Below are 12500 nucleotides of genomic sequence, written 5' to 3'. Positions count from 1 at the left end.
AGAGAGAGATAGTGTGTGTAGTTCTCGTTATCAATAAAAAAAAATTACAGCCTAGAATAAGATGCCTTTCTGGTGGAACATGACGTAATGAAATGGATATCTATCTATCTACCTATATACTTATATATATATATATATATATATATATATATATATATATATATATATATATATATATATATATATATATATATATATATATATATATAATATATATATCTATATTATATATATATAAATATATATATATATAGTATATATATATATATAGATATATATATATATATATATATATATATATATATATATATATACTATATATGATCGAGAGGCTCTCGGGAAAGAGGGGGCTGACAAATGGACTTGAAATCAGGAGGTAGAAAGATGGGGTTGGGGGGGCCACACCCACCCGTGCCTTTCTCTTTTGTGCTCATCTAACTTCAGTGGAAAGGTTTTTAATTGGATGAAATTCTTTTGCCACGACGCAACAGCAGTCACGATGGCCACACCTGTGACTGCGAAAAAGGAAGTAATGATTTTTATTTATTTATTCATATATTTACGTATTTTTTCTCGACGCAACATAAAACACCTTCATCGTTCGCTTCTTCTGTAGGATTTTACGGACCTGGTATCTTCCCACTGGCCTCTGCTTTCCGAAATAGGGAAAATATAAAAACACTGTCAGTGCAGTGGTGGTTTGGGGGGGAGGGGGGGGGGCGGGGTTTGGTGGGGGTGGGGAAGGGCGGCCGTGCGATCCGCCCTTTCTTTAATTTCGCGACACGAGTCCAGCATCTGGCGGTGGTGGAATGGACTCCGGGGCTTCTGGAGCACTTAAAATTCTCGGAGAGTTCCTTCCTCCGGCGCCTCTGGAGTAGCAACAGCCTTTTCAAGGTCTTTGGGATAAACTGGCCGTGACGCTGGCCTGGAATGACTTGCTGACTAGGGGAAATGGAACTCTGAGAGGCCCCCCCCCCCACCCCCCCCCCCCACCACACACTCCTCAACTACTCTCTCTTTTCCTAGTTTGCGATAGAGGAGGATTCCTTCAGACACTTGATATACTGCGTGGGTATAAGTTAGTCGGTTGGTTTGGTTTCAGCCGGCCTTATGCCAGAACAGGTCCTTTTACAGGGCAGCTCGTATAAGTCATGGCAAGGTATTGAAATGTGAAGAAGGGGAATACAAAGTATCAAAGACTGTAAAACTGTCAAAAACATAGAATAACTCTTAAAAAAAAAGTAAAACTGAAAATGTTAATTATGTTTGTCATTCCAAGATTGACAATTCAAGACCTGACACTCCTTAGTACGATTCAGTCAATCTTGGGGTCGAAAGTCTTCTTTGTGCTTTACTGCTTTGACTAATTGCCTATTTTATTGTATTCTTTTAATGTCGTGCTTATTCAACGATTATTATGCGCAGATATTCTGCTGTCTTTGATTAAAGACAACCTAATCACGATGCCAGCGCAAAACTATTTATCATCTGGTTCCTGGTTTGAGGCAGGATTCCACCCGAGCGACCAATCAGAGACGACACTAATGACACCATTAACAGCCAATCACAGTCGTGAATCTTTCCCGAAACAAGGCCGATGATTTGTTGTGTGGAACATTTTCATTCGTTGAAGTTGACCGTATGATTACGGTTTTCATTTCTGATCGTTTTCGGAGATGGAGTCTCACTTTAGGTACTGATATGGTGTGGATTTTTCCAAGTATTACAGATTAAAAACTAAACATATATATATATATACATATACATATATATATATATATATATATATATATATATATATATATATATATATATATATACATATGTATGTACGCATTAAGCTATAAATACCCTTTAATATCCAATTCGCTCTACCTTGGAATTTTATTTTAATATACGTTAACCGAAGGCGAATTTTTTAGTTGATAATATAATTTCGTCCTCTCGTGGATTCGAACCAGCTCACATAGAGGAGAAATCAGGACTTTAGTGACGCCTAAACCGACCAGGCCATGTGCAGCTTAATGCATGTATATGAATCACGATGATGTGATAGAAATTCATATATATGTATATATACACATACATGCACACACGCACACACACAAATAATTTTTATTTCTCTTAACTTTATATATTTTAAAAGTGTTTGTAAAATTTAACAATTTTTGTTATATTTGCAGATTGTAGATGCACAGAGGAATTTATTTATAGTGCTTAAAAATTCATTTCTCGATATAATGTGGTTCGGATCCTACAATAAGCAGTAAGGTCCCGTTGCTAGGTATCCAGCTGGTTCCTAGCCACATAAAAATATCTAATCCTTCGGTCCAGGCCTCGGAGTGCTGTTAATCAGCTCAGTGGTCTGGTTCAACTAAAGACAGACTTTGACGTTTACAATAGCTTTCTCCTCACGGTGACTTTCTTTCATTCTTGAATGAAGCGAAACATATCCAGTCTCATAAGAATGAAATCTTGACATATTTTCCTTGCAGATTGAGTCTATTTTACAACATTTCTCGCTTCTTGATGGAGTTATCGTATCATTCCTTACTTCTCTGTGGTCTCCACACTCACTTCGACGTTTCCATATTGTTTTTACTTGGTACCATTTCATATTTTTCTCATTTATCATTACTCCATTTTAATTTTTTTCCTTTTGCGGTTATCATTCACATCATTTTGACATTTAAGAATTTCCTCTCTTTCTGGCATCTCTCTCTCTTTCATTTTCTGATTTTTTCCTCTACATTTTGCCTCAAGTGTAATTCCAATTTTTTTTATTGCTGTCTTTAATTTATTGTAAGGTGAATTTCAGTCGCTTTCCCCCCCATCCCTCCCCCAACTACCTCTCCCCCCACATAAAAACCAAAGTTTTGATTTTTTTCATTCTTGGAGCAAATCACCATCTGCGTTACGTTTTTAAGTCCTTTGTCGAATCTGGTGCTTTAACTGAAGTCCTTTACTCCGTTTTGGCTACTTTTCAAGCATGATGATTAACCTACGTTCATTCTAGTGTTATATCTATCAAAAAAATCTTTCTAGACACAGGTATTAAACTAAAGTCCCCCCTGAGCAAACTATTTTCGAAAATGCTCTCTTGAGTGAGGTGTTCTACCACAGTCCTTTCGATTCAAGTATTAGACTATAACAGTTTCTTTATTTCGGAAATTGTCCCAGCTTCAGCCCTTCCTTGACTTGGACCATTTACCTGAGGCCATTTCTAGACTGTGGCATTTAACCACAGTCCTTTCTTGGGGTCATTCGTTCATCGAAAGACTTTATGTTGGCTTGACATATGACTGAAGGTCAATTTTAAGTCACACATTTAACTAAATTCCTCCTCGTGAGTTCAGTACTTAACTAGAGGCATTTCTCGAGTCGGGCGTTTAACTGCAAATCATGCTCGAGTTTAATTAAATGCGACTTCTCTCTCTAGAGATGGACATCTAACTGCAATCCCTTCTTGAGTCACGTGTTTAACTAAAATTCTTTTTTGGAGTTGGGCAATTATCCGCTGTCCCTTTTTGAGTCAGGTATATAACGTAAGTCCTTTCTTGTGCAGGCCATTCAACTGTAGTTCCTTTTTGAGTCAAGCATTTAACTAAAGTCCTTCCTTGTGTTAGGCATTCAACTGTAGTTCCTTTTTGAGTTAACTATTTAAGTACAGCCCTTTCTTGAGTTAGGTAGTCAATTGTAATCCCTTTTTGAGTCAAGCATTTAACTAAAGTCCTTTCTTTCTTTTTCAAACCACTGTAGTCACTTTCTGAGTCAATTATTTAAGAATAGTTTTTTCTTGAGTTGGGCATTTTAGTAGAATCTTTTGAGTCAAGTATTTAATAACAGGCCTTTCTTGAGGTGGGCATTTAACCATAGTTAAATCCATTCATGAGTTAAGTATGCATTAAGTTATTTCTTGAGTTGGGTATTCAACTATAGTCCTGGTTTTTGGGTCTTATTACCCTTATTTTGGGTTAAGTATTTAATTAAGTCTTTACTTGAGAGTCACGTATCTAACTAAAGTCTTTTCTGGAGTCATTATTCAATTTTAGTCCCTTTTAGAGTCATTTATTTAACTAAAGACTTAACTCGAGTCAGTATTCAATTTTAGTTCATTTTTGAAATCATTCTTCAAACTTTTTAAAAGAACTTTTTAAACCTACGAGTACGTATTCAAATTTAGTTAATTTTTGAGTCATTCATTTAAAAAAAGTCTTTATTCGAGTCAGTATTCAATTTTAGTCTCTTTTTGAGCTATTCATTTAACAAAAGTCTTTCCTCAAGTTAGTATTAAATTTTAGTCCCTTTTTGAGCTCAGCTTGTAACTAAAATACTTTCTTGAGTCAGCCATTCAATTTTAGTCCGTTTTTGAGTCATTCATTTAACGAAAGTCTTTACTCGAGTCGTATTAAATTTTAGTCCCTTTTTTGAGTCATTCATTCAATTCAACGAAAATCGTATCTCTCGTTGGGCAGTTAACTGTAATCCCTTCTTGGGCCAAGAATTTATCTTGATCTGTCTCCTGCCCTCTTCTATCTTCCAGCATCGCCCTCACTCAGCCAGACATAAGATCCCTCGATACACGATACACAATACACGATACACGACACGTTGACAATCCACTTCCTCTCTCTCTCTCTCTCTCTCTCTCTCTCTCTCTCCGCTCGAAGATTTGTAAGCTGTCGTTTAACTGTGTCACCGAAGCATGCAGTACGTTTTTTCATTCTGACATTTTCGCTTTCTTTTCGCTCTCTCTATTTTTTTTTTTAATTCTTCGATCTCTCTTTTGTGTCTTTTTTTTATCTTTTTTTTCTGTTTTGTTTGGCCACTTCCATTTTTTTTTTATAGAGGCTTCAATTATTCGTCCTTTTCATTATTTTCTGTTTTCATTGTCGTTTCAGTCGCTGTTCGCCTTTGATCTTTATATCCACCTTACCCGTCTCTCTCTCTCTCTCTCTCTCTCTCTCTCTCTCTCTCAGAACAAACTCTTAGCATTCATCTCCAAATGCATGTATGTATGTATGTTTGTATGTATACATCACACTAAAACATTTGAAACTAAGCATTTTTTTTATATAGTCGTATAAAAGAAAAAACTAGGACTTTGAATCCCAATACCAAATACTGTAATTATATTTATCCCTGGAATAATAACATCAATAATATTAGAATAATGTTATGTCTCGAAGAGCAATTGTTGTCAGCAATAAAATTAGCATTAAAAAAAAGAAGTAAAAAATACTCATAAGTTTCTTCAACGCAATCGAGTTTTCTGTACAGCGTATAATCAAGGCCACCGAAAATAAATCTATCTTTCGGTGGTCTCGGCTTAATGCTGTATGAGCCGCGGCCCACGTATACCTTTAACCATGGCCCTATGGTGGCCTGTCTTATATCGTTGCCAGAAGCACGATGATGGTTAACTTCAACCTTAAATAAGATCAAATCTACCGATGCTAGAGGGCTGCAATTTGGTATGTTTGATGATTGGGTGGTGGGCGATCAATATACCAATTTGCAGCCCTCTAGCCTTAGTAGTTTTGAAAATCTGAGAGCGGGCAGAGAAAGTGTGGACGGACAGACAAAAAGCCATCTCAATAGTTTTCTTTGACAAAAAAAAAAAAAAAAAAAAAAAAAAAAAATAAAATAAAAAAAATTGGGTTGGTCGTGGAAACGCACCCTGGCGACCCAGTCATTCATTATCATAAATTCCGAAGATGAGGAGCCTCTCATTCGTTAGCTTGATGGTGGGGTTCAGCCATTGTGTATGACAAGGAATTACCCCCGGAGTAATCTCATGCCAAAATCCCGGAGAGAGAGGGCGGGTGAAGGAAGGATTACGTGAACCTCATTTTGCCCCGAGGGATTACAGCCCCCATGAATACCATTTTCGCATAATGTCTCCTCATTGTCATTAGAAATGGTTTTACTGTTGTTCAAAAAAATGCCGGTAATGTAAGAGAGGGTCGGGAAAGGCTAAGTCCACCTCTGCGTGTTTGATTAGATGCAGATGAATCATGATTGTTGATGTTCTTCCTCTTAGTTCAATCTTTGAAACATGAGAAGTTCCAACAGGATGTACATGATTTTCTCTGGTTTGTCTTTGATCTAATTGATTATATGTTCATTGCTTCTGTATGGGTTTTTATGTACTAGGGAGCTTCTGCTTTTATTAGAGACCTTGATTTGCAGATTTCTCCTTCTCCATTTAGGGTTATAAGAACGATGTAGCACAACGCCTATATATGCCCTTTTATAAATAGTTGAATTGAACTCAATATAGAATTCAGGCCAACGGCCAAGTACTGGGACCTATGAGACCATTCAGCGCTGAAACGGAAATTGTCTATAAAAAAAGCTTTATAGGTGTAACAGGAGGAAAACCTCAAAGCAGTTGGGCTATGAATCAACTGTTAGGAGAGGATGGAGAGTAAGATGTGAGAAAGAGAATATGAAAGGAAGTACAGTAAAAGCCACGATAGGGGTTGCAGCTAGGGGCCGAAGACACGCTGCAAAGAACCATAAGTAATGCTTACAGTGCGCCTGATTTAAATAGACTGGGTGCCTATTTCAACGGCTTTTGAAACCTAGAATTCAGATATAAAGTGCAGGAGGGGAGAGCAAAAGAACCAACTTTTTTATTTATTTATTTTTTTAATAAAGATTGCGTCTTGTTCTACTGAAAGCTTCTTACGTCAATCCTATTATGAGGAAGCGGAGCTTGTTTCTCTCTCTCTCTCTCTCTCTCTCTCTCTCTCTCTCTCTCTCTCTCTCACTGGGGGCCGTTGTTATTGAGGATTTGAATATCTACGCAGCAAACATATCCGCTTTTCATTTGCATTAATATCCGCAGTTTTAGCACATAAATCGATACAGTTTCAGTTATAAGAGAAAGGGCTAAATCCCGCCTCACTGAAGCCGATTTCAGGCCATCTACTCCAAGTACTACTTGTTGCTTCAGACCTTCAGGAGGGAAGGTAGGTGCGGAATGGTAGGATACAGCAACTCGCTATATTCAGAGTAATTCAGATGCCGCCTTCCCAGAACGGCGCCGGTAGGACCAACGTAACTCGGAGGGATGCGAATTCGCCATCTGAATTTCAGATGCTCGTTTGGTCATTTCGCTCCGTCTTCGTCTAAACAGCTGCTGCTCCGTTGCTCGTCATCACAGGGGATTCAAGATTACCTTAAGTCAGGGCAGCTAACGGTTTTGTGGGCCAATTTTCTGGTTATTAATCTTTTAACATCTGTTTTTACGTATGTATGTATATATATGTGCACATATATACACACAAATATATATTATATATATATATATATATATATATTATATAATATATATATACATATATGCGATATAGTATCATATGTAAGGATGAGATTGCTGGCCGGCCCAGCGCCATTTGTCTACTACTTTCTCATGGGCGGTTAGGCTGGGAGCGCTTCACGGACCTGTCAGTTGGAGTTGAGGGCTGTACCTTTCAACCACAGCTCACTATATATATATATGTATAATATATATATATATATATATATATATATATATATATATATATATATATATATATATATACATCATACATACATACAATTCAGGAAATGATAGTCTAGTCGTGACAGTTTATGAATCTTTCTAGAAATGAATAAAATAAATATTATTCACGTACAAGTTTTGTAAATGAAGAATGTTTTCACACACTAAGAAGAAAACTACATTTCCTGATGAAAAGACATTCTACCCATTGAGCTGCTAATGTTAGCAGTTTAGCGTTGCTTTAGTTGGTCCTCTGGTATGGTGGTTAGTGTTGTCGTACACCACGCAGATGTCGCGAGTTCGCATCTCACCCGGGGCAATGAAAAAAAACATTGGCTCTGTATCATGATCAGTTGCTGCTACAGTGTGGGGTCTGTTGAACCCAGCATTTTTTGGAAGTTTGATTTTCAAGTAAACAGCCCCTTTAGAGTGGGCTTGTCCCATGTGAATAGGTTTGTTTCTTTGTTTGTTTGTATGGTGTTTTTACGTTGCATGGAACCAGTGGTTGTTCAACAACGGGACCAACGTCTTTACGTGACTTCCGAACCACGTCGAGAGTGAACTTCTGTCACTAGAAATACACATCTCTAACACCTAAATGGAATGCCCGAGAATCGAACTCGCGGCCACCGAGGTGGCATGCCAAGACCATACCGATCACGCCACTGAGGCGCTCCGTGTGAATAGGTCTCAGCTATTGTAATAATGATAATAATAATATTATTAACAGTCTGTCCTGCGCATTCACACCAATGACTACAGAAAGATTGTCGCTGGTTTGGAAGAAGAACAATAACAGCCATTCGTTCCAGACGAGATGACGAAGCTGCAGGCACAACATGAGACGTGATACATTCATTCTTCATCATTCTTACAAGAATGCTTGCTCTCTCTCTCTCTCTCTCTCTCTGAAGCATTGCTGAGCAGCAGAGAAAATGACCACACTTCAAAGTTGAGAGATGTCAGCGCCTGCGCAGCAGCAATGTGGCAAACGAACCGAAGGGGGAAGAAGGGTGATTTTCGTTTCATCAAATATACAGTAAATCTGGCTCCACGATTATGGATACGATGCAGCTGCTGCTGCTGCTTTGCTGAGGTCTGAGGGTGGTCTGTAATTGGGCGATGAACCCAAAGATCTAATACGATGTTTTTTTTCATCCTGGGATAAAATACGTTTCAGATTTATCCCAGGCTGCTTTGATAAAATGCATGACGGATATTTTATCGAGCAGAATTTAAGGTAAAGGGATATTTTTTTTTTACCTGATGGTTATTAGTCATATTTTACTACCCGAAGGAGGTTAAGTTTTACCGTTTCCGTTCGTCAGTTTGCTTGTTGGTAAGAATTCTTTAAAAGTTACGTGTGGAATCTTACCAAAATTTGACTATAGGTGGACCCTGCGACTAGCAGCAAGGGACTAGATTTTTGAAGAGATAAACATATAAGTTTGGTGCGTATAGAACTCTCAGCTGGTAGTTCAAAAGGGTTAGGGGGCTGCTCAGCCTTGGTGGAGGTTTGCAGCCTCCAAAACGCTCTTGTGAGGTGAAAATGAGGTTGAGTGGGAATGAATTTTTCAACCATTAAGGAGCGAAAATCTTCAGAGAAATGAACCAGCTATATATAGTTAGGTCTGTATGCAAGAAATGAGAACGTAAAGTTTCGGATCCTGCTGGAAGGAGGAACGATGAGTACTGAGAAATAAAGAAAGGCTTAATTATATATGTAAAAAATTCATCATCAACGAAAATTTAAGCATAAATCTACGGACGTCATTCACAATTCCAACCACGTCCGTCAAAGAACAGTGACGCACAACTCACGACAACTCAACAGCAACAAAAGTGAGCTGATAAGGAGACCATCAAATAAAAAAATCCAAGACGATGCTCCAGGACTGCCGCGAAAGAGTGCCACCAGAGAACACCGGCATCAGTGCCACCAGAGAACACCAGAGAACACCTGCATCAGTGCCACCAGAGAACACCTGCACCAGAGAACACCAGAGAACACCTGCATCAGTGCCACTAGAGAACACCAGAGAACACCTGCATCAGTGCCACCAGAGAACACCTGCACCAGAGAACACCAGAGAACATCTGCATCAGTGCCACCAGAGAACACCTGCATCAGTGCAGAGAACACCAGAGAACACCTGCACTACTGGTGGTATCACAGAAGAGGCCACACAGACCCCAACACTGCTCCAGCACATTGCACCTGAAGAGCAAAGGGATTTCCCCCAACGCATTACCAGAGATGTATGATGGGGTTAGAAGGGCGCGTCTCCTCGCATTAAGTGGTGGGAGATGGCAATGACAGTGATTTATGAGAGAGAGAGAGAGAGAGAGAGAGAGAGAGAGAGAGAGAGAGGAGCTTACAACTACTTGGGGAGAGTGAGAACATGAGGACCTTAATACTATGGCAAATTTTGATTAAAGTTTTATATATATATATATATATATATATATATATTCAACCTAAAAGGCAGAGTCGATTTAAGTTGATATCTACGAAAAATAAGTAAGAAAAAACATTGCAGTTCCTCCCCTCATGTTTTGGGCCCCCCCCCCCCCCCCCCCAACAACAACAAAAACTTAAAATAAAGGTCATATTGACAAATCGAAAGACTGTAAATCTTTTGTACTTAAATCTGTCAGTGAATCCAAGGCCAATGGTTAAATAAGAGAGAGAGAGAGAGAGAGAGAGAGAGAGAGAGAGAGAGAGAGAGAGAGAGAGAGCGTCGCAGGTATATATCGGCTGGAAACCTTGCAAGAATTTTTCCACTTCTCGTCACTGAATGAAGGAAGGATATTTTCGTCTTGAGTGTTCGGGCATCTCTGATTTTTTTTTCTTTTTTTTAGTTTTCGTTAAAACTATTGAGGTAGCTTTGTCTGTCCGTCCGCTCTCAGATCTTAAAAACTGCTGAGGCTAAAGGGCTGCAAATTGCTATGTTGAGCATCCACCCTCCAGTCATCAAACATACCAAATTGCAGCCTTCTAGCCTCAGTAGTTTTTATTTCAATTCAGGTTAAAGTTAGCCCTCATCGTGCGTCTGGTAACGCAACATACCAGGCCACCACGACCGGCTGAGTTTCACGGGCCACGACTAGTACAAGCATTATACCGAGACCACAGATAGATAGAGCTATTTTCGGTGGCCTTGATTATACTTTGTACAGGGTTTTTTTTTCTTTTACGAGTGGGAAACGTAAAAAGTGATATATAACTTTTTCTTTTCCACTAGCGACAATGGTCATGCCTGTGCATATATGTGCTGTGCTGTGTGTGCGTGTGTGTGTGCTGTGTGTGCATGCATATTCGAACATTTCACCTCAAAAATCAGACGACGAACGTGCTTGGGTGAAGTTTGTTGGAGACACTCGAATTGCATGGAAAAGACGACGAACGCTTCTGGCTAAGACAAGACATGACGGAAAAACGCTTCCGAGAGGAACCTACTCAACGGAGCCACGTGCCTGGCTAATGGATTTGCGATACGGAATCGAGTCACGTTCAGGAACGTGGCGTAAAAGGAAGGTCGGGAACTTAAAAAAGAATATATACATATATATATATATATATATATATATGTGTATATATATATATACATATATATATATATATAATTATATATATATATATATATATATATATATATATACACACACACATTAATGTAAATACATTCACACAGATATCTACAGCTAACACTATTATTTTCTATAGAAGACAGAACAACTTACGAACACACTCCTAGTTTACCTTCTTCTTTTCTCTTTCTTTTCTCTTTCTCTCCACCTTTGCTGCCAGACCCACAGCCGTCGTGTAATAACCAGGTGCCTATGTCATATTCTTCAGGTCGATGGGAGAGAGAGAGAGAGAGAGAAACGCCAGTCATGAGCAAAAGTGGAAAAAAATAAAGATTTTTTTTTTGGTTGGGAAACGTAACGATGTCAAGTATAAAACAAAGAGAGAGAGAGAAGCGAGAGAGGAGAGAGAGAGAGAGAGAAACGCCAGCCATGAGTAAAAGTGAAAAAAATATAATAAAAGATTTTTAGGTTCGGAAACGTAATGATGTCAAGTATAAGACAAAGAAAGAGACAGAGACAGAGACAGAACGCCAGACATGGATAAAAGTGGGAAAAAATGCGACTTTTTTTGTATTGTTTAGGAAACGTAACGATGTCACGTATAAAACAGAGAGAGAGAGAGAGAGAAGAGAGGTGCGAGAGAGAGAGAGAGAGAGCATCAGCTATCGGTTGGTAAAAAGAGCTAAAGAGCGAGAATCCTTGTTTTGTGAAGAAACAGAAGGATGTCTCAAGTGTTAAACAGAAAGAGAGAGAGAGAGAGAGAGAGAGAGAGAGAGAGAGAGAGAGAGAGAGAGAGAGATGTATGCTCTAAGTTTATCACACGCTTTTAATTGATAAAACTTGACCCAATAAACACACTGCTAATTTCTCGAGTAAATGTCAGTGACATCTGCTATTCTATACTGATCCCTTCATAATGGTTTGACTGATAGAAATCCCCTCGTATTAGAATATGGTTCTTCTCCTCGTTTCTTTGCTTTCACGGTGACGATGACATTATGCTAATGATATAATTATTACTCCCGTGTCGAGAGCTATCTTTGTTTTGTTTTTATCATATTGAGTGATTCTGCTTTATATAAACGATGAATTTCTATTCGACTATGCATCCATACATGAACACAAACACATGTATACTTAAATTTGTAAGTAATTATAACTCAATATAATTATATATTATATATATATATAGAATATTAATATACTATACATATTTATATATTATACACCCACCTATATATATGTGTGTGTATTTATAGAGCATATTTTCATTTATTTACTATCTGCCATTTTCTGACATAAATGTGAGTATATATATATAAATACATATATATATATATATATATATATATATATATATAGTAATAGCCACAAT

At 38.2% G+C, this 12500-nt stretch overlaps 1 protein-coding gene across 3 annotated transcripts in view; it reads left to right on the top strand.

Moving 5' to 3' along the window:
• Positions 1-12500, top strand: part of LOC135197054 (hemicentin-1-like) — a 47205-nt gene that overhangs the window by 919 nt on the left and 33786 nt on the right. The window lies entirely within an intron of this gene.

Source organism: Macrobrachium nipponense, chromosome 18 (assembly GCF_015104395.2).
Source record: "Macrobrachium nipponense isolate FS-2020 chromosome 18, ASM1510439v2, whole genome shotgun sequence".
Taxonomy (NCBI): domain Eukaryota; kingdom Metazoa; phylum Arthropoda; class Malacostraca; order Decapoda; family Palaemonidae; genus Macrobrachium; species Macrobrachium nipponense.
The sequence above is the reverse complement of the archived record's forward strand: the minus strand, read 5'-3'. Positions and strand labels throughout refer to the sequence as shown.